Below are 22,714 nucleotides of genomic sequence, written 5' to 3'. Positions count from 1 at the left end.
AAATCAAGCTAATCCCATTTCAAAACAAGCCAATCCCCAAGAACCCCAACACTCTATGTGACTAGATCACCCTGGCGTGCAATCTGGGACTGTGGTGGGCCCACTCTGCACCCCTGACTCTCTCTCCGCCTTGCCCCTGCTTGTCCCCCCTTGCCAGGAGCCGATTTAAAAAAAAAAAAAAAGCAATAAGCTACAAACCAAAAACTAGCCAACAAGCAATTCACAAGCCACTTAAGCCAAAAACAAGGCCAATTTCTGCATTGTTTTATTTATTTATTTTTTTGCTGGTTTGGCGTGTCTGCTCACTCTATTGGTATATCTACACTGGAGCTGGAAGGTATAATTTCCAGCTCATGTAGACATATCCGTGCGAGCTCTGAGCGAGCAAGTTTACTAAAAATAGACACGTAGGTGTGACAGTACAAGTGCTGTATGGGCTAGCTGCCTAAATATGCGCCTAGGGTTTCGGACAGGCTTGTACATGGAGCGACTAGCCACTTCTGCTGCTCACCCTGCTGCAGCTACTCTAATATTTGTAACACTCTAGCTCTATCAGAATTAGCATGGGTATGTCTGCTTGATCAGGGACTTACACCCCTAGGTTCAGTGTAGAGCTGTCTAAGGTTGCACCACATAAGAAATGCCAGTTTATATTGTATAATGTATTCACTGATTAAAAATGTAAGAAAGATCATACTTAAGCCATAAACACACAGAACATTAAGCCTTCCACCTTAATTCTCTTACCAGATTTTTTTAGTGGCATTAACACTAGTTTTTGTTGTTGTTCCCTTGTTTATTGGCACAAAATTATAATGATTCAAATGTAGCACCTGTAAAGCTTTACATTTTTAAAAGCATATTGATAACATTAACTAGTTACTCCTCACAACTCCCTTGGGAGGTGATTAGCCTTATTCCCAGCTCCATTACATATGGGGAAACTGAGGTACAAAGAGGTAATGCAAATTGCTGAAGCCCCATCAGCAAGTCAGGACTATTAACTCAAATATATAATTTTAATCATTATTTCTGGAATGTGCAATACAGCATAGTATAGTAGTCTTGTGAGAGGTAAAGTAAACTGCAATAATCTAACTTTACAACTTTGAGAAGTTGCAATACCGCAGTGAACATGGTGATATTGTCTAACGAGGCCAGTGCTTTTGCATTCCTGTGGGATAAATACCCATTTAAGTCAACAGGAATTTGGTGTGTGATTGAATGATCTAATAAATTAACTTTGGATGCTGTTTGCTAAATTTCTGATTCTGTTCTCACACACATGAAAATCAGAAATAACATCACTGAATGCAATGAAGTTACTTCTGTGTAAACCTTAGCAAGGGAGAAAGATCAGGCCCATAATTATTCTGACAGTTGTCTTCCACACCATACACTCTTCAAGTTGACTTGCAGGTTTAATGTTTTTGGTTGATTTGTTTTTCTGACTGACAATGTATGAGTATTTGCAGATTTGCAGCTCAGAGGACATATATACAGCACTGTCAGTATTTCAGCAAAAGATCTGAATATGTTTGTTCTTTGACATCATAAGAAAACTGCATCATCAACTTCAACAAGGCAAATCCCCAAACTTAATTTCCTAGCTAAGGGGAAGAGACAAGGCTGAAAGGGGAGCTGCTTCTTGGGCAGAATCGCCATAGCATCAGGGCAGAGAGAAGCCATTCCTGCCAGCCTCGGGCGGGAGTGCTGGTGGGATGAACTAGACAGTAGTGTTCCTCTACAAACCATTTCCCTTTGTCTTCACTGGCCTGCAGTTGGGCAGAGAAGAGAATGGACCACCTCTGCAGGCCACACAGGGAACTGGACCACGAGGCATATATACATTTGCCCAGTGGCTGACTTTTTGCTTGTGAAGCAGGGAAGGCAAGGGGAGAGGTTATTGATGGATGAGTTATTTTGTTTGTGTTAGTTATGACTGACTCGAGTAACATTTATGGCCTGGTCGCCTCTTTTTTGTAGTCACAGTTCTATCTCTACCATTGAACTGTGGCTATAAATCAAGAAGTGAGGCACCTAAATAGATCTGGATGAAAAAAATTTGATGCCACATTTTCCATCAAACAATGTTATTTCATCAAAACCAAACATTTCACAGGAACATATCAATTTCAACACATTTTTTTATGGAAAAACTTCAAAATGTTCAGAAATCAAAAGGAAGTATTTAGCTCTGACTTTCTCACTTTGTTTCAATTATATAATAACTGGGCTGTCAAGCAATTTTAAAAATTGTACAATTAATTGCACTGTTAAATAGAATATGATTTATTTAAGTACTTTTGGATTTTTCTACATTTTAAAATATATTGATTTCAATTACAACACAGAACACAAAGTGTACAATACTCACTTTGTAATAAAAAGAAACACATATTTTCACTCTAAAAAACAAAAGAAATAGTATTTCAATTCACCTAATACAAGGTGTAGTGCAATCTCTTTATCCTGAAAGTTGAACTTACAAATGTAGAATTATGTACAAAAAAACCTGCATTCAAAAATAAAACAATGTAAAACTTTAGCGCCTACAAGTCCATTCACTCCTGTTTCTTGTTCAGCCAATTGCTCAAACAAGTTTGTTTACATTTGCAGGAGATAATGCTGCCCACTTCTTGTTTACAATCATAGAATCATAGGACTGGAAGGGACCTCGAGAGGTCATCTAGTCCAGTGCCCTGCACTCATGGCAGGACTAAGTATTATCCAGACCATCCCTGACAGGTGTTTGCCTAACCTACTCTTAAAATCTCCAATGATGGAGATTCCACAAACTCCCTAGGCAATTTATTCCAGTGCTTAACCACCCTGACAATAAGGGAGTTTTCCCTAATGTCCAATCTAAACCTCTCTTGCTGCAATTTAAGCTCATTGCTTCTTGTCCTATTCTCAGAAGTTAAGAAAAACAATTTTTCTCTCTCCTCCTTGTAACAGCCTTTTATGTACTTGAACACTGTTATGTCCCCTCTCAGTCTTCTCTTCTCCAGACTAAACAAACCCAATTTTTTCAATCTTCTCTCATAGGTCATGTTTTCTAAACCTTTAATCATTTGTGTTGCTCTTCTCTGGACTTTCTCCAATTTGTCCACATCCTTCCTGAAAGGTGGCACCCAGAACTGGACACAATACTCCAGTTGAGGCCTAACCAGTGCGGAGTAGAGCGGAAGAATTCCTTCTCGTTTCTTGCTTACAACACTCCTGCTAATACATCGCAGAATGATGTTTGCTTTTTTTGCAACAGCGTTACACTGTTGACTCATATTTAGCTTGTGATCCACTATGACCCCTCATGCAGTACTATTTGTACATACTTTAAAAAAATCTCTATTTTCTTTTGAATGCTGAATACAGTTTGCTTACGTTTTGAGGCCATATGAAAAAGAACACTTAAGAACATGGGGGCACTCACACACAATTTTTCTGAAGTGTGACTCTCCTGAGACTAAGGTACTTTCACCAGAGTGCTGGAAGGTCACCTTCACCCTCACCCTGACTGTGTGTGACTACAGCTTTCTGCTCAGCCATTTTGTATGTATGCAACTGATTGTTCCTTCCTAAGTGGAGTACTTTGCATTTGTCCTTATTGAATTTCATCCTATTTACTTCAGACCATTTCTCCAGTTTGTCCAGATCATTTTGAATTATAATCCTATCCTCCAAAGCACTTGCAACCCCTCCCAGCTTGGTATCGCCTGCAAACTTTATAAGTGTACTCTCTATGACATTATCTAAATCATTGATGAAGATATTGAACAGAACCAGACCCAGAACTGATCCCTGCGGGACCCCATTCATTATGCGCTTCCAGCATGATTGCAAACCACTGATAACTACTCTTTGGGAATGGTTTTCCAACCAGTTATACACCCACCTTATAGTAGCTCCATCTAGGTTGCATTTCCCTAGTTTGTTTATGATAAGGTCATGTGAGACAGTATCAAAAGCTTTATTAAAATCAAGATATACTACATCTACCGCTTCCCCCCATCCACAAGGCTTGTTACCCTGTCAAAGAAAGTCAGCTGAAAGTGAGAACAGGCATTCACATGACACTGTTGCCATTGGCATTACAAGATATTTATGTGCCAGATGCACTAAATATTCATATGCCCCTTCATGCTTCATCCACCATTCCAGAGGACAGGCGTCCATGCTGACGACAGGTTCTGCTCAATAACAATCCAAAGCAGAGCGGACCGATGCATGTTCATTTTCATCATCTGAGGCAGATGCCACCAGCAGAAGGTTGATTTTCTATTTTGGTGGTTCGGGTTCTGTAGTTTCCGTACTGGAGTGTTGCTCTTTTAAGATTTCTGAAAGCGTACTTCACACCTCGTCCCTCTCAGATTCTGGAAGGCACTTCAGATTCTAAACCTTGGGTCAAGTGCTCTGGCTTTCTTTAGAAAACTCACATTGGAACCTTCTTTGTGTTTTGTCAAATCTGCAGTGAAAGTGTTCTTAAAATGAACAACGTGTGCTGAGTCATCATCCAAGACTGCTATAACATGAAATATATGGCAGAAGGTGGGTAAAACAGAGCAGGAGACACACAATTCTCCCCCAAGGAGTTCAGTCACAAATTTAATTAATGCATTTTTTTAAAATGCACATCATCAGCATGGAAGCATGTCCTCTGGAATGGTGGCTCAAGCATGAAGGGCATGTGATTGGGGCATATCTGGCACGTAAATACCTTGCAGCATGGTCTACAAAAGTGCCATGCGAATGCCTGTTCTCACTTTCAGGTGACATAAATAAGAAGCCAGCAGCATTATCTCCCATAAATGTAAACTAACTTGTTTGTCTCCGCAATTGGCTGAATAAGTAATAGGATTGAGTGGACTTGTACATACTAATGTTTTACATTTTTTGTTACATAACTCAAAAACAAAACAAAGTCTACATTTGTAAGTTGCACTTTCACGATAAAGAGATTGCACTGCAGTACTTGTATGAAGTGAACTGAAAAATACTATTTCATTTATCATTTTTACAGTGCAAATATTTGTAATCAACAATAATAATATAAAGAGAGCAGTGTACTTTGTATTCTGTGTTGTAACTGAAATAAATACATTTGAAGATATAGAAAATATCCAAAATATTTAATACATTTTAATTGGTATTCTTTTGTTTAACAGTGTGATTAAAACTGTGATTAATTGAGATTAATTTTTTAATCGTGATTAATTTGAGTAATCGCGTGAGTTAACTGTGATTAATTGACAGCCCTAATTATAAATATAAAGTTTCAACATTATTGAAACAAAACTGTCAAAATAGAATGTTTTGATGAGGTCATTCGGCTGTTTCTGAATAGCAATTTCTGAATTTCTGTTCAGAGAAAAAAATCAAAATCTGAACTTTTAATTTCAATTCCAGATGAAAACAAAATTGCAAAATATCAGAATTTCTGGAGGAATAGAAATTCCGTTTTCTGCTCAGCTCTACATCTAAATATGAGCCCTTATGCACACAATCAGCTGGAGACATAAAACTGTGATTCACAAAACTACAAGTCAGATTTTAAAAAGTCAGACCTAATACCAGTTGATTGATAGGTGCACTGTACAATAAAGAAAAATGTTTTGGGGGAAGAAAATTTGTTATTTATAAATACTGTGTTTGTAAGAAATACAGTAAATGAGTAATAATTCTGAAAAGTTGTACTTTATTGTGACTAAGGTAAAGTTGAATTACCAATCTATGCACTTTAAAAGAACACAGTTACATTAGCCATAAAAGAAAGTATTCATGAGAATTTAGAAGGTGAGGAATCTACTGAGTGGTATGTTTGTATATCTGTTTCTAACTAACTGAGACATATGATGGAGGCAGTAAGAAAATGAAGTTGCTATTTTATTTCAGCAAGTTTTTTGTCATGAGACTGTCTACAAGACACACTGACCTCAGTATTAAAAATGGTATTTAGCTGGAGTTCTGAGAGGGGAATTGTTGCTGAAGCTTTGTTGCTGCTTTTCTTTGTTCAAGAATATAAACACTTTTGAATTAAAGAGACTAGGATTGCTGTGTCTTTTGTTTCTCTCTCTACCAACAAGGAATCAACTCACTCCAGAAATCCAAAACATCTTCAACCGTTAATAAGACAGGATAATAGATATAATTCTTGAATAAGGAAGAAAGCTAAATAAATCCAATACACAGAAAGACACTTCAGTCTTTTATGAGAAATGTTGGCCATGATCTATGATTAATCTGAACAGACTGTGCAAGAGCCTTATAACTAGTAAAAATTCACTATTTTCTGCCAGAAAGTTATAATCAGGAAAAACTATTTTTGAGATTACGTGATTTTGCTCTTCTGTCTCTTGCAACTCTTTCTGTATAATTTCCTTCACCTCTGTACTGATTCTGATTGCTCAGAAATCTACCTCCTCACTCCTAATTTGTTCCTCAGTCAGTTCCACATTTCAGCCCGTCTGAAATCTCTCCAACCATTGAAGCTTCATGTCGCTAACACCAAACTCCTTATTTTTCCACCCATACCCTCTCCTTTTCTCTCTCCATTTGCTACTGTTGACACCATTGCCATTCTCTGATTTTACCCAACTTTGGTGCCATCTTCAGAGCTTTCCTTTCATTCTCCCCTAATATCCAGGCCATTTCTAAATATTTATGTTTGTTCTTCCACCATATTTCAAATAGCTGATCCTTTCTCTTTGTCCCAACAGCTAAAACTCTTGTCCATATTCTGATCATCTCCCATCTTGATGACTGCAATCTTCTCCTCTCCAGCCTCCCTGACACTCACATCACCACTCACTCCAGGCCACACAAAACACTGCCTCTAAAATTACCTTCTTCACCTGATCTGACAATGACACCCCATCTCTGAACTTTGAATCTCTCCTATTGTCTCTTGCTTTTTTCATCACATCAAATTTTAACTTCTTGTCCTTGTCCCTAAATATCTCTGTCTCTTTCTGCCTTTCTGACTTAGTTTCTAATTGCATCACTTAGTGCTCAACCTAGTACTCCCTCCCTTTCAGCTACACCAGCCTGGATAACCCATTTGTCCATTGTGAAATTCAAAGATCTGGGGAATAGAAAATCTGAATGTACCTGTTATGGTGCCAGATGAGTAATGGAATCCAATGTAGGCTGTATTTGTCAGTATTATTAAAAGAAATCCTATCCTTACTAGAAAGTTACACAAGAAGCTGATTGCAGTGGGGTGCCATTTCTATTGACATGCCAGCAATAGATGTCATGAAATTTCAGAGGTGCAAATACTGTAGTATGCAAGTGTAATGTAAATTTCAGTGTGCTGCAAATAAATGGCTTCCAAAGGATATTATGTAGGGTGCCATTAATTTGATTAAAATGAATTGCCATCAGAGAAGAATTGAACCTAATCTTTCCATGGGATTAAACGATACAACATGTTTTATATTATACATAATGTGTAAAATATAAAATGAAAATGTTATGTAATATGCTGTGCTCCTGCAAAAACAACATCAACATAATTCCTTCCTATTCCCCACTTCAGACTCAATACTCATGATGATCTGGTTCATCTGGAGAACACACTTCTCACTAGTGTTCTCTGTTATGCTGATTACCACCTAGTTGGGCCAGTTTTCTTGTTTGTCCCTCTTTACCAGAACATTCTCTCCGATAGTGTATTATCTGCAGTCTGTATTCATGATTGCAAAATCCTGGAAGTAATTTGTAAAGAAAAAAACCTAAGCAACATATAAGCTTTAAAAAGCAAGAAACTAAGAACAGAAATAAGACACTAAACTCAATGTTCAAAGATGTCTAGTACTTTCACACTAACTATCCCCCGTCCTGCAAGATACTCACCGCCCTCAATTTGCAATGAGGTCAAAACACCACCTAGGAGACTGAAGATCTGGGCTTGTAACTATTAAACAAACTAACCTTAAAGGACATTTTCACATCCTGGAAAACAATCCTGCCTATATTATATCTCTTTGCTACATTTTTTCCCCTTCATTTTCAATCTGTTCACTTGCTAGAAAAACTGAGGATTACATCTTCATGAGGGGAACTAAGCAGCAGAAACAGATGAACAGAGGAACAAAGATACAGTTTTTATACAAATGTCCTTAGTAATTAAGAGCAGAGAATGAGAAATATGGATTATATACAATATACATACATAACTTGTCTCTTTATTGAATATTTTCCAAACTTATTTATGAGGCACGAGTAAGTCATTAAAAACATTCCCACAGCTGTTTTGACATATTGTCACTGTCAGTGATGATTATTGTTAGTGGTTTTCAGTTTAGCTTGAGGTATAGTTTAAATTTTTACCAGTTTACAAGTTTTGGAAGTGGCAATTCTTTATACATTGGTTAAATAAGATATTTTTATTTTATGTGGGTTTTAGTGAGGGTGACCAGATGTTCCGTTTTTAAGCCCTCCTGCAGGTGTCTCGACTTTTTCTTAAAAATGGCCAAATTGTCTCGTATTTTCTGTCCTCTTTTTCCCTCCTCTCCCCAAATCAGTACTGGCGGGTCCTGCTGCTGGCCAGATCCCTGCTCGCCAGCCACCCTCCCATTAGTGGTCATTGGGAAGTGGGGGGGGTCCAGTGGCTGACAATGGGGGTGGGTTTGCAAAGCTGGAGGTGGGGCAAAGATGCAGTGTGCAGGGCCGGCCGCTCCCCTGCTGATCCATCAGCGCAGCCTCTGCTGCGTGCCGGCTCTCAGCTAGTAGGGCCCTGCCTCCTGTCCCATTTCTGGCTGGCGCTGACTGCGCACTGCAAGCTGTGGTGGCTGGTGAGTGCAGGCAGGCTCCAGGCAGTAGTCAGTTATGTGTCACCTCTGCAGCCCACCCATCGGTGCTTTACGTGCTCCCCCTCTCGCTGTCCTCTCCCTGCTTTGCCCCTTCACCCCCCCCCAGCCCCGCTGCTCCTCCAGATCCCCACCGACGGGGCGTGTCCCGCTCCCAGTGTGGTGCGAAGAACCAGCCCCTGGTCGGAGCGCTCAGCTCACTAACAGCCTGGCCGGCAGGGTCCTTCCTTCCTTCACTGCCTCTGGCTGGGCTGGCACCCTGGGAAAGCCCAAGACCCTCTAGCCCAGGGTCCTGGTCAGGAGGAGCCGAGCCCTGGATGTGCCAAAGCCCCACACAGTGCTGGCACAGGGAAGCCTCTTTACCCCTCAGCTAAGGTCTGGAATGGGGGAGGGAAGCAATTTCCAGCCTGCTCATGCCCCAGACCTGCAGGCTCCACAGCAGCCCTCTGGGCAGGTGCTTAGCACCCTCTTTACACACACACACCCACCCTGGGCCCTGCCCCCCCAGGGAGCCCAGAGCTGTTCCATCCCTAGGCACCCTCCCCTGCTGAACCACATCTCTGGCCGGGTTCCCTGGGCCCCTGGTGCACAATGCATCCTTGGGGCTTAACCCCTTCCTACCCACGCTGTAGCTGGGGGACAGGGTTATGTCAGTGGCCAGCAGCAGCCTGAAGGTGTTAGCAACACTGTGTGGGCAGGAAGGGACAAGCTGCTTGCAGCCAGGGGGGACGGGAGGGGAGGGGGAGAAGACAAGACGAGCTCTGCAAAGACACATCCAGGTCGTCCCTTCCCCTCCTCCTCCTTCCCTCCAGCTGGAAGCAGCTCCCATCCCTTCCCTCCCGCACAGTGCCGAAAGGCTGCTGCTGGCCACATTCTGGTGTGAACCCTGGCAGAAATCTGGGGAGGGGGGCATGTGACCCTGGGTGCTCTCCGCCCCACCCCAACGTGTTGCCTCAGGAAGACATAGCACAAGGTACCGAGAGAGGCAGGTCCATCCTGGGGGCCCAGTCAGGTATGAAGGGCGGAGATGGTCAGGCAGAGAGGGTCAGGTCAGTCAATCACCCCCACTGTGTGAGAGAGGTGTACAGGATGTGTGTGTCACCTCTCCTCGTGTATGTGGGGGGTAGGGGTGTGTGCATCACCTCTCCCTGTGTGAAGCCTAAAGCCTTAAAGATATGAAGGTAAATTAAAAGAATCCAACTATGCAGTATTTCTTTTTAACAGGAGCTCAGTCAATCTGAACGTTTGTACTTCCTAGTTCTGATTGATTGCCGTCGAACTTGAGTAATTTTACCAGTTGTCCCGTATTCAGCATAGGGAAATATGGTCACCCTAGTTTTCGTGCTGTACTGACACTTAAGGACTTTCCTTCCACTTGCCCCCTTGGGTTCATCATGTAGCAAAGTGATCTACTGGATAGAGTTCCTGGACTTAGAGCCAGGATATTTGGGTTCTCATCTTGGCTCTGCCACTGAGTAAGTCACTCATGTTCTCTGTACCTCTCTTTCTCCATCTGTAAAATGAAGACAATGATATTCACCCTCCTTCATCAAGTGTTTTGAGACTAAAAATATATACAGCAGCTAGAACATGGAGAACAGCTGATCAGATCTGAAGTGTCCCTAGGGTAAGTGGCCTGTATTTTTTTGTACGACAATACTGAAACATGAACTTTCTCTGTGGCATATGAAACCTACAATAAAGATGTCTGATCGATTTCTGAAAATTGCATTCCAGTCCAGTAATTGAATAACTTGACCTGATAGCATGGTTTGTAATAAATTGCATGACTTTTATTGAATCATTTTAACACAACCTTGCAAATACCCACTGCTTTCCCCCTGCCCCTCCACCCCCCACACACAAATAAACAAATATTGACAACTGAGTAAAATAGCCTTTCAGCACGAGCATTGTAAGGAGTGGTGGACAAGCAGATTTTGTAGCTGGGTTTGAAAATTTTCATGACCTTTTTATGAGGCTGTTCTATTGTACCTTCAGATGACCCAAATTCACATTTGAAACCACTTCCTTTACAGTTTCCTAATTCACTTCCTTTACATGACTCGCTTACAGTCATTGTCATGGATTTATATCAACTTGTGACTATTGTTGGCCATGCTTTAAAGTCTCTCCCTTATTCCATTAATTGGTCACAATTATTGTGTCTGATGATTTGTTGCCGTTGTGAACTAGAACAACTTTGTCAATTTAAAATAGAGACAGTTTCTGGATGAACATCTTTGCCTAGGTCCTCAACTCCCTTGCTCATCATAGATCTGCTGTATCAACAGTTCAGTTTAGCTTCACTCAGTAGTCAGTTATGCTTTTCCCCTCAGTCAGCAACTCTCATACAAATCTGCCAATGTCAGGGTCTTCAAATGAATCTCATTTATGAGAATGAAGTAATCTTCACTTAATCTGCAGCTATTTCTAAACTCCATTCTATTCAGTTTCACATATTTCATCTATTACCACAGCATACAAGTGCCTTTCAGGATAAGATTATTAAAGGAAACTCATATCTATCATATGCTGTTCCTCTCCATTCCCTACCAAAGGGGGAAAAGGCATGTAGGTTTCTTTCTAAAAAATTCTTATTTTGAAAAACTTTACATGTGACAGTCTTCTTTGAGCAGGCATGGTGGCCTTGGACTGGAATGCTTGTGGCAGTTCATAGTTCCTCTTGCAGAAAGTTCTATAGTTCAAAATCACTCGTTCATGTGACTTATCTTTTGTGGTAGGTTTCAGAGTAACAGCCGTGTTAGTCTGTATTCGCAAAAAGAAAAGGAGTACTTGTGGCACCTTAGAGACTAACCAATTTATTTGAGCATAAGCTTTCATGAGCTACAGCTCACTTCATCAGATGCATACAATGGAAAGTGTAGAAGATCTTATTATATACACACAAAGCATGAAAAAATACCTCCTCCCACCCCACTCTCCTGCTGGTAATAGCTTATCTACAGTGATCACTCTCCTTACAATGTGTATGATAACCAAGTTGGGCCATTTCAGCACAAATCCAGGTTTTCTCACACACACCCCCCACACACACACACAAACTCACTCTCCTGCTGGTAATAGCTTATCCAAAGTGACCACTCTCCTTACATTGTGTATGATAATTAAACCCTGTATTTGTGCTGGAAATGGCCCACCTTGATTATCATACACAATGTAAGGAGAGTGGTCACTTTGGATAAGCTATTACCATCAGGAGAATGAGTTTGTGTGTGTGGGGGGGTGAGAAAACCTGGATTTGTGCTGGAAATGGCCCACCTTGATTATCATACACATTGTAAGGAGAGTGGCCACTTTAGATAAGCTATTACCAGCAGGAGAGTGAGTTTGTGTGTAGGGGGGGTGGAGGGTGAGAAAACCTGGATTTGTGCTGGAAATGGCCCAACTTGATGATCACTTTAGATAAGCTATTACCAGCAGGACAGTGGGGTGGGAGGAGGTATTGTTTCATATTCTCTGTGTGTATATAAAGTCTGCTGCAGTTTCCACGGTATGCATCCGATGAAGTGAGCTGTAGCTCACGAAAGCTCATGCTCAAATAAATTGGTTAGTCTCTAAGGTGCCACAAGTCCTCCTTACCTTTTGTGGTAGCTGTCACAATCCATTCTTGCTTCAGCCCTTCCCTTAAAAACAGGAGAGTGTTGTTATGCTTAACTGCATTATCGTAAGCCACATTTATTGCTGATAGAAGCTTCTGTCGTAGATTGTTCTGTACTACTGGCACCTCTCTGAGTCTCTTGTCAATAGGTAAACAACAATAGCATAGTCTCACTAACCTAAAGCTACTTTGCTGTTCCCTCAAATAGAAGGAACGGAGTTGGCATTCCCACTGGTGAATTTAATAAGCAATTGTTAGAAAGCTTTGATGGTGAGATGCAGTACTGAAGAGCCTAGAGGTAGTACAGAATTCAGATGCAAGTAACAGTGAAAAAGTGTTTCAAAGGGTGACTCAACAATTAAGAGGATGGGAGGATATGAAGAGGTGGACACACTGGTGCTAGTAGACCCCAGGTCCAAATACGGGGCAAGGAACCATCACAAACAGTCACCTAAAATATTAAGGTACATCATTTTACTGACCCCAAAGAACCCCAAATCAATCCTACTTTTAAGTCTTCAAAACACACACCCACATCTCTGCCACCCACATCTCTTCCCCAGTATAAAGCCTGAGTAAGCAGGGTTTGCAGTAAAGAGGATTAAGCAGCCAGACAGAGCAATCCTCCCTCCACCCACTGCTCTTAAGGCTTATCCACCTCTGCGAATCTTTTTTTGTATTTCTTATTTATGCATTTAAAGCTGGAATGAGGAACCTAACTTTGGACACCCAAAACTGAATGGATTTTGACCCTGTGTGTGTTTGTCTTAATTCACAGAAAACAAAAATGTGGAATTACTGTAAAAAGGAAGGCAGTGGCTCATGTTCCACAATATCATTAGAAACAACATTTGTATCTTTTAACCTGTCATCTAGAAAAGCACATTTAAACAATGTGTTAGCAGCAACTTTAACCCCTTCATCTGTTCCTACCAATAGCACAGTCCCCCCACACCTGGTATTGTAAGTGTAACCCTCCTGCCAGGTGGAGTCGGCAGAGGGAGAGAGGAGTGGCATGTTAAAGGGATATTTCTTTGTTGGACTTTCACACCACAAGGTGAGAAATGGAGGCAAGGACACTGCCCAATGTAGTGTGGGGTGGAAGTTTTGCTCATGGTCAGATGTGTTCAAATCATGGTTGAGGTTTCCCCAAATTAATGCCAGGTTCCTTTCACCTTTGTACTATAAACAGACTCAGTGCTTGTGAAAGGGGAATCACTGGAGGGGGGCTCAAACAAAAGCTAGCTTTAGTATCAATGGGTCCCTCTTAACAATACAACACAGAACCAGTTTGAGCCCCCCTCCAGTAATCTGGGAAAAGTAAACACCACTCCTAGGCACCTGAAAGGGGCAATGATTCCCCTTTCGCAAGCACTGAGTCTATTTATAGTACAAAGGGGAAAGGAACCTGGCATTAATTTGGGGAAACCTCAACCATGATTCGAACACATCTGACCATGAGCAAACCTTCCACCCCACACTACATTGGGCAGTGTCCTTGCCACCGTTTCTCACCTTGTGGTGTGAAAGTCCAACAAAGAAATATCCCTTTAACATGCCACTCCTCTCTCCCTCTGCCGACTCCCCCTTACAGCTGACCAAGGACAGCAGAGTTCAGAGTTGTGTTCACATGAGTTCACCTCCCATCTGGAGGGGGAAGAAACATCGAGCAATGCCTTCATTGCTGCTGCAGCAACTGGCTCACAGTTGCCACTGTGCTCTGGGTCACTGCCTGCTGCCATGCTATCGTTCACTCTGCTGCTGTGGCTTGTGCAACCCTTCATGCCATTGTGCCCTCTGCTCTGTCACCCATGGCCCTGCGCCGTCACCTTCTGCTGCCACCTGCCTCTCTAGTGTGACCTCTGCAAGTTGGTCTCTTGAGGTTTCACTCAGCTGTCAGTGATTTCAGCTCTCATTGATTTCAGTTCTCAGTGGGGGAACCTCACCTCTAATGCAGGCCGGGCAGTCTCTTCTGCAGAAACTGCTGTCTCACAGCAGGTCTAAGCAGCACTTGCACCTGATTATTGGTGATTGCAGCATTAGTGATTACTTAACCAATGGAGCCTAATTAGCTCTATCTTTAAATGGTGGAGAGGAGCAGGTTAAATAGTACTGAGGACTCTTAGGCAGAGCCTACACCTTCAGGCAAGAACACCTGTCTCCACCCCCTCTCACTCTCCACTGGGATCTGGCATCCAACCCCTCTGCTTAGAGAGTTCAGTTCAGTTGAGGTTGACCCCCCTCTATCAGGACAGGCTAAGTATGGTTCTGCTGCCCTTCTCTTGTAGGGTAACAACATCTAATAATAAGGGTAACAACATCTAATTATCCGTGCATTCAATACTCAAGTGATTTGTAACCCAACACCATCCAAAGCTGATCACCTGGCAACACAGCTCTGTCTGTTGGATACCTAGGCAGAGTAGGTGTGTTCATGTAAATATAATCTGGTTTTGAAGTCTTTTCCCGCCAGATCATCATTAGTTGTCAGGGGAGAGCTCCTTCAGACCTTGCTTACATCAGCAGTTGCACATCAGACTGGAGGAGTAAACTGGTTTTCCTTCCACATCAGCCAAGTGTGAACACCACTCAAACCATTTAATACAGTAGCAAAAGTATTTCAGAATCATTCAGCATGTTTGGATTTTAAAGTGCAATACTGACAAGGGGACAATCCCTGCTGTCATGTCAGATGGTACTATCAGATAAATCAAGTTGAGGAAGGACTGAGCAAGAACCACAGAACTCATTCCAGGACATGCTCTGTTGTGTCATAAGATATGATCCAAATTTTGACTGTGCCATTTTAGAATACAATAATAAACACTGACTTAACATGACAGATATGCCATGCCATTCTTTTTCTCTTATTCAGCAGCATTTTGAAAATGAAGTCATTTTTTGATTGATGTTCTGTCTAACAAGTATGTTCTTCACACAGTGGACCATGGCTGATTTCATTGTCAAGCTACATTTAGTATAAGCATATAGCTGTCTATGGTTTAAACATGGATTTATCTAAGTGAGCCATGGTCATTAGCTCTCATTTTCCTAGAATGCATATCATTTCACACATAGCTCTATTATCCTGCAATGTGAACATTTCTGAGCAGGGTCATTTTAAAGACTAATTTAAAATATCTCAGAAGACTTCATTTTTATAGCATAGGGTTGATTTACGAGTACACTGAAAAGTTATTTACACTAAGGTATAATATGATCAGTAGCTAAGTATCATAACATTTGTAATCAAGTCATTCCATCATTTTTAATATCTGACTATCCTTCACTGATCATTTCCTTCCCCCACTCTATCTGCATTTTCCAGTGTACTTTTCATACAGTTCTAGTAAGAGAATTCACTCCATAGCTATTTTAGGGCTACTTGTCAATCTTTCTTTTGATACATACAGGATGATGTAATTTCCAAATACTGAAAATACACTATGTATTACCACTTATTAGAACTTCTTAATTGTATGTTTACAGCAATATTACTTTAAATTAAATAAATACGATTTGACAAGATCAAGAGGACAGTCAGAGCAGGTCATCTGGGAACAGCAGGATTTTTTGCAGTTTCACTTCACTATCCACTTCACTTACCAGTGTCCTAGGAGTTTTAAGAGCTCTGAAAGAGCCATGCTGTCAGCTAAAAAGCGTTGGCTACCCTTGTATGGTTAATGGGATCAGATAGAATACTGTAGGGTTCTAAAAATCTACATCGTCAATTTGCAATGTTTTGCAGAGCCTGTGGTTGGAACTGGCACAAATTTTATCAGCTCAGCATCCTTTTAAGGTGACAGCAATGTAAAACGTAGACTGAAATATAAAATAACTAATGATCTTGTTATAGGATTGCAGTTATGCAATACAGAAAAGCTGTGGGATCAGGTTTAACTTTATTTCATGGCTTTGATTATTAAAAACCACCCATATTTTTTGAGCAGGAAGACTATCTGGAGGGAAAGGATGAAGTTGTGGTTAAAATCTTGAACTGGGACTCTACAGAGCTGGGTTCAATTCCTGGCTCTGCTACCAACTTCCTGTGTGACTTGGGCAAGTCATTTGACTTCTTTGTGCCTATCTGTAATGTAGGAATGATAACACTTCTTTTCTCCCACCCTTTCCTTGTCTTGTCTAGTTAGACTAAGCCACTTGGGGCAGGGCTTGTCTTTTACAATACTTGTCTGTACTGTGCCTAGCAAAATGGGGCCCCAGTCTTTGTTGGAACATCTAGACATTGCTGTAATAAAAATATTAATAAGGAGATTGCTATGTGAAGAAAATCAACCCATCCTCCTCCAGCGATTTTTCTGATGCCAATGGAGTCCTAATGATCTTCCTGACAATTCAGTTATCCCTTTAATTCCTTTCTCCTAAGATATACCATGGCCCTGTGTCGTCATGTAGACTTCCCCAGGGTGCCCCCTCATGACGTCCAAGTGGCCCTACAAGCAAGCTCTTGGTCAATTTCCTCCTTCAAGGGGTTTCTTCTTCAATTACTCATAGAATCTTTTGTCCACTCACACCACTTCATGAGTTCTGGTTTATTAAATTAACTTTCAAAACAAAGTTCTCAAGTCTCTCCTCAAGTCCATCCAGTTACCTTCTTATCGGGTCAGCCCCGAGGCCTTTCCTTCCTGTAGTCTGACTTCACAAGTCCCAGGTTTCTCTGCTGGAGCCTACTCATTTCTAGCACCTTCTGTACTCCTGCTCTGTTTCTCTCCATCTCCACTCTGGTTTCCCTGGAGATTTTCTCTCTGCAGCTTCCAGCTGCTCTTTAAAGGGGAATCAGTTGATCTCTGCACAGGTGATTGAAGGGACAAGCCAGCCTGTTACACCCTGAAACTGGCTAAGAGGAAATGGAAAGACTTCTTTTTATAGTCCTTCAAAAACATTCCCTTATTTAATTCAGTAATTCACAAAATGCCTATGCTCATGACAACTAGGTGTTTCATACAAAAAGGTAAAAGCTTATGATAGAATCATAGAAATGTATGACTGGAAGGGACCTTGAGAAGTCATCTTGTCCAGTCCCCTGCACTGAGGAAGGATCAAGTAGACCTTGACCAAGTAGACCTTTACCAACCCTGATAGATGACAGATGCTAGGGATTCAACAACCTCCCTTGGAAGCCTGGTCCAGTACCTAACCATCCTTCTAGTTGGAAAGCTCTTCCTAATATGTAACCTAAAACTCCCTTGCTGCAGATTAAGCCAATTTCCTCTTGTCCTGACTTCAATTGTTCTCCATGTCCACTGATCACCATCCTCTTTATAATATCTTCTTAACTTATCTGAAGACTTATCAGGCCCCACCTCAATCTTCTTTTCTCAAGACTAAACACCCCCAGGTTTTTTAGCCTTTCTTCATAATCCCGCTAAATAAACCACCCACAATAGGTAGCACAAGTTAAATCACCACCGTTGGTGGCATTGAAAACACTGACAGCCAAAGGAAATGGAATTAACAAAACAAAAATACAAATCCATCAAAAGCTAAATAAAATCAGTCCAGCATGCATTATGTCTGGAAGACCATCAAACTAGTGGTCTGGCAGGCTGTGAATGCCAAACTGGAGCCCTTTCTTCTAAGAAAGCTCTGCCACCAATCCTAGAGAGTTCACTACCAGGGACAGAGAGAATCTCAGCTGATGTATAGGGTGAGAGGCAGACTCTCAGACAACAGGGTCATAAGACATTCTGACACTCCTTGTCGGTTAGTTATTCATGAACTGTAAAAGCATTTCCCTGCCCCATGGAGATGAAAGCAACACCAATACACTTATAGTGCACAGCTAACTTAAGGAGAGCAAGAAGTGAGGTCTGAAAAGGAAGATGATGTCCTCGGCATGCTGGGGACGAGTAATGGCACATAACTGGGGGGCTAACTTAAATCACAACCCTTTGTATGATTTCCCTGTCCCATTTCTAAGATGCACACCCTCCCTTACATAGCTTAGTACACCCCAGGTATCTGTATAGTTTCTGAATGCTGATTTTGTGTAGTTATAAAAGAAAAGCCTATGAGAGGCAGAGAGTTTTAAGGTCACCAACGTGCAGAGAAAACAGAGTCTTAACTAATTTACTCAAGAAAATGATCAGACCAACAGAGGAAAATAAAATCCTTATTCTAAGAAGTGCTTGTCTAGAAAGGCAGATTGATCCTGTAAATTAACCATGGGACTGGACACTACCAGCTCAGCAGAGACTGTTACTGAAATGCTACTTGTCCCGGGGCAAGCCACTAAGAACCGCATTTTTGAACTTGGGCTACTAACATGAGGCATTGACAACCATATTTCGGCATCTAGGTAGGTGGCTTGATTTTTGCAGGTGCTGAGCACCTGTAGCTTGTACTGTCCTCAACAACTAAAAATCTGACTTCAGTGGGAGCTCAACCTTCCCATGGCACTCCTGTTAACCAATAGTATGTAACACAGTGAATGTTGTCAAAAGGCCACTGGACACCGATTTGTAGATCTCCCAGTATGATGAGCAAGTGAAATTTGTTAATTGAATGTTGCTAATCATGTCTCTTAGCAAAAAGTTTAGTAGTGACTGGACGTCTAACATAGTGAATGCCGGTAAAAATGAGGTTGGATCAGAGGCTAAAATAGAGAAAGAACAAGTTAAAAGTTACTTAGACAAGTTAAATGTCTTCAAGTCACCAGGGCCTGATGAAATGCATCCGAGAATACTCAAGGAGCTGACTGAGAAGATATCGGAGCCATTAGCGATTATCTTTGAAAAGTCAAGGAAGATGGGAGAGATTCAAGAGGATTGGAAAAGGGCAAATATAGTGCCCTTCGATAAAAAGGGGAATAAAGACAACCCGGGGAATTACAGACAAGTCAGCTTAACTTGAGTAACCAGAAAGATAATGGAGCAAACAATTAAGCAATCAATTTGCAAACACCTAAAAGATAATAAGGTGATAACAGTCAGCATGGATTTGTCAAGAACAAATAGTGTCAAACCAACCTAATAGCTTTCTTTGACAGGGTAACAAGCTTTGTGGATAGGGGAGAAGCGGGAGATGTGGTAAATCTTGACTTCAGTAAGGTTTTGGACACTGTCTCGCATGACCTTCTCATAAACAAAGCAGGGAAATATGACCTAGCTGGAGCTACGATAAGGTGGGCGCATAACCAGTTGGAAAGCCATTCCCAGAGAGTAGTTATCAGTGGTTAAAAAATCAAGCTGGAAGGGCATATCGAGTGAGGTCCCTCAGGGATCAGTTCTGAGTCTGGTTTTGTTCAGTATCTTCATAAGTGATTTAGATAATGGCATAGAAAACTTATAAAGTTTGCGGACGATACCAAGCTGGGAGAGGTTGCAAATGCTTTGGAGGGTAGGATTAAAATTCAAAACGATATGGACAAACTGGAGAAATTGTCTGAAGTAGGATGAAATTCAATAAGGACAAATGCAAAGTACTCCACTTAGGGAGGAACAATCAGGTGCACATATAAAAATAGGAAATAACTGCCTAGGAAAGAATACAGCAGAAAGGGATCTGAGAGTAATAGTGGACCACAAGCTAAATATGTGTGAGTGTAACACTGTTGCACACACACACAAAAAAAGCAGCCAACGTCTTGCTAGGATATATTAGAAGGAGTGTTGTAATCAAAACAAGAGAAGTAATTCTTCCACTCTACTCCATGCTGATTAGGCCTCAACTGGAGTACTGTGTCCAGTTCTGGGTGCCACATTTCAGGAAAGATGTGGACAAATTGGAGAAAGTCCAGAGAAGAGCAACACAAATGATTAAAGGTCTAGAAAACATGACCTATGAGAGAAGATTGAAAAAATTGGGTTTGTTTAGTCTGGAGAAGAGAAGACTGAGAGGGGATGATATGACATGATAACAGTTTTCAAGTACATAAAAGTTTGTTACAGGAGGAGGGAGAAAAAAATTTCTCGTTAACCTCTGAGGATAGGACAAGAAGTAATGAGCTTAAATTGCAGCAAGGGAAGTTTAGGTTGGACATTAGGAAAAACTGCCTGTCAGGGTGGTTAAGCACTGGAGTGAATTGCACAGGAAGGGCAACATGGAATCTCCATCACTGGAGATTTTTAAGAGCAGGTTGGACAAACACCTGTCAGGGATGGTCTAGATCAGTGGTTCCCAAACTTGTTCCGCCGCTTGTGCAGGGAAAGCCCCTGGAGGTTACCTGCCGCGTCTGCAGGTTCGGCCGATCGCGGCTCCCAGTAGCCGCAGTTCGCTGCTCCAGGCCAATGGGAGCTGCTGGAAACAGCGAGGGCAGACGGACGTACTGGCTGCCACTTCCAGCAGCTCCCATTAGCCTGGAGCAGCGAACTGCAGCCACTGGGAGCCGCGATCGGCCGAACCTGCGGACGCAGCAGGTAAACAAACTTGCCCAGCTCACCAGGGGCTTTCCCTGCACAAGTGGCGGAACAAGTTTGGGAACCATTGGTCTAGATAATACTTAGTCCTGCCATGAGTGCAGGGGACTGGACTAGATAACCTCTCAAAGTCCCTTCTAGTCCTAGAATTCTATTAAAGAAAGAAGTGGGAGCTATTGGGATTTATCACCTCTGAATAGCAAACCATTTAGTTAAGTGTTTACATATCAATTTTGGAGAGAAACAAGGTGGGTGAGATAATATCTTTATTAGACCAACTTCTACTATTGAGAGTTACAAAAAATACCTAGTTCATGTTAATGTAGTCCTGTTTGAAACTAGGTACTTTTTAGTTCACACTTGCGAGGTCTACCCAGAACAGTTAGAGTGCAGCACATTAGAGCACTCTACAAATCATCTCTCTCTAATATGCTTTAGTACTCTGTGTAGACAAGTCCTTAGATTGAGGGCATAGTACCTGGATAAGGCATGGAATTCATATGTAATAGTGTTATGAATACGGAGATGTAACTATTTTATGAATGTTGTATGTGACTTGGTCATTGAAGTAAAGTTACTGTAGAACTATGGTGGATTATTATAATTTCCTAGGTAGGTTTGATTTATACTGAGCATAATGGAATGTTTCTTATTTGCCTATAGTGCTCGTATGCTGTGGGGTCTATACAGGAATGTGACACATTGGCTTCTGAGGTAAGAACACCCATGCACACACTTGAAAGACAATGGCATCCTTCTAGGCCAAAGTGACGCAGCTGTACTGTCAGGCTAGAGGCCAAAGGTCTATATACAGTTGAAAAGTGTCCCTGTGAAGGATGGGATGAGTCAGCAGGGACTGTCCAGGGTGCTGTCAGTGAGCTGTGACAGGGAAACAAGCTGACACAGATAGAGGCTCTGCAGAAGACTCTATACAGACTTACAGTGGGATCCACAAGGTGCTTAAACCCCCAGACTTAAGTGTCTAGGTCCCAGTTTTGGCTCAACCAAACTCCTGCCAAACCCTGTAGATGCCTAAACTTCCTCAGCAGCTAGGTTTTCAGGGTAAAAATTTCCTAGTCTCTGCCCTCTGTGCACATGCACGGTGGCCTCACTCTAGCTGTCTGAACACCTCTCTCCCATCTAAGCTGCAGAGTGATTCACAAACTCAGAGCATAGGTGTTCAGTCAACCATGTAGGTTCTGATACAGTAGGCATGCTCAAAGGCTGCATACCAGATCGGGTCCCGCTCAAAATCCAGCTGGAAGAGGTGGTGTTGGTGTCCACCTTATAATGTTTAGGGCAGTTGTTAGAGTATGCACCAGGGATGTAGGAGACCCAAGTTCAATTCCCCTCTTCTCCTGAGGGAGAAATGATGTGAGTGCTCTAACCACTGGGCTATGGGGGTATTCTGAGGTGAGGCTCCCTTACTCTTTCCTGTTGCAGCTATTTCATTGTGGATAAATAATGAAACAGTGATTGGAGCACGGCAACTGGACCAGAGGTCTCCCACCTCCAGGTGAACGCCCTAACCTCTGGACTACAGAGTCATTCCTCTCTTTCTCTGGCCCAATGCCTGGTAATCAGGAATGTGTACAGGTATGTTTATTGTTTGTAAGATAGGCTCTCCCTGTAATGCTTTTTGTCCTAAATAAATGATACTTTGCTTTATGGAGGCTGTTTGGCCACTGCTTACCATGGTCATTGCCCTAGAGGGAAGAGAACTGCAGGGTCTGAGCCTAAGTCAGATCTGCTGAGGTAAATCACTATTAGTACAAGGAGACTGTCACCCAGGATCCTATATGATTCCATCTGGAGGCAGGTGATGACTGGAGGCCTGAAAACTGGGAGGGGGGCACTCAGGAACACCAGGAGAGGTCAGAGGTACAGTTGGCCCACTAACTGTGGCA

At 41.9% G+C, this 22,714-nt stretch overlaps 1 long non-coding RNA gene across 1 annotated transcript in view; it reads left to right on the top strand.

Annotated features, from left to right (window-relative positions):
• Window positions 1-22,508, top strand: part of LOC125642109 (uncharacterized) — a 72,618-nt gene extending 50,110 nt beyond the window's left edge. The window contains exons 3-4 of the long non-coding RNA XR_007358272.2: window positions 21,471-21,521; window positions 22,251-22,508. This is a non-coding gene — a long non-coding RNA (uncharacterized LOC125642109). The remainder of the gene's footprint in view (window positions 1-21,470; window positions 21,522-22,250) is intronic.
• The last annotated feature ends 206 nt before the right edge of the window (window positions 22,509-22,714 follow it).

This window comes from Caretta caretta, chromosome 1 (genome assembly GCF_965140235.1).
Source record: "Caretta caretta isolate rCarCar2 chromosome 1, rCarCar1.hap1, whole genome shotgun sequence".
NCBI classification, from domain to species: Eukaryota; Metazoa; Chordata; order Testudines; family Cheloniidae; genus Caretta; species Caretta caretta.
This window is presented reverse-complemented; position numbering and strand designations above follow the sequence as displayed.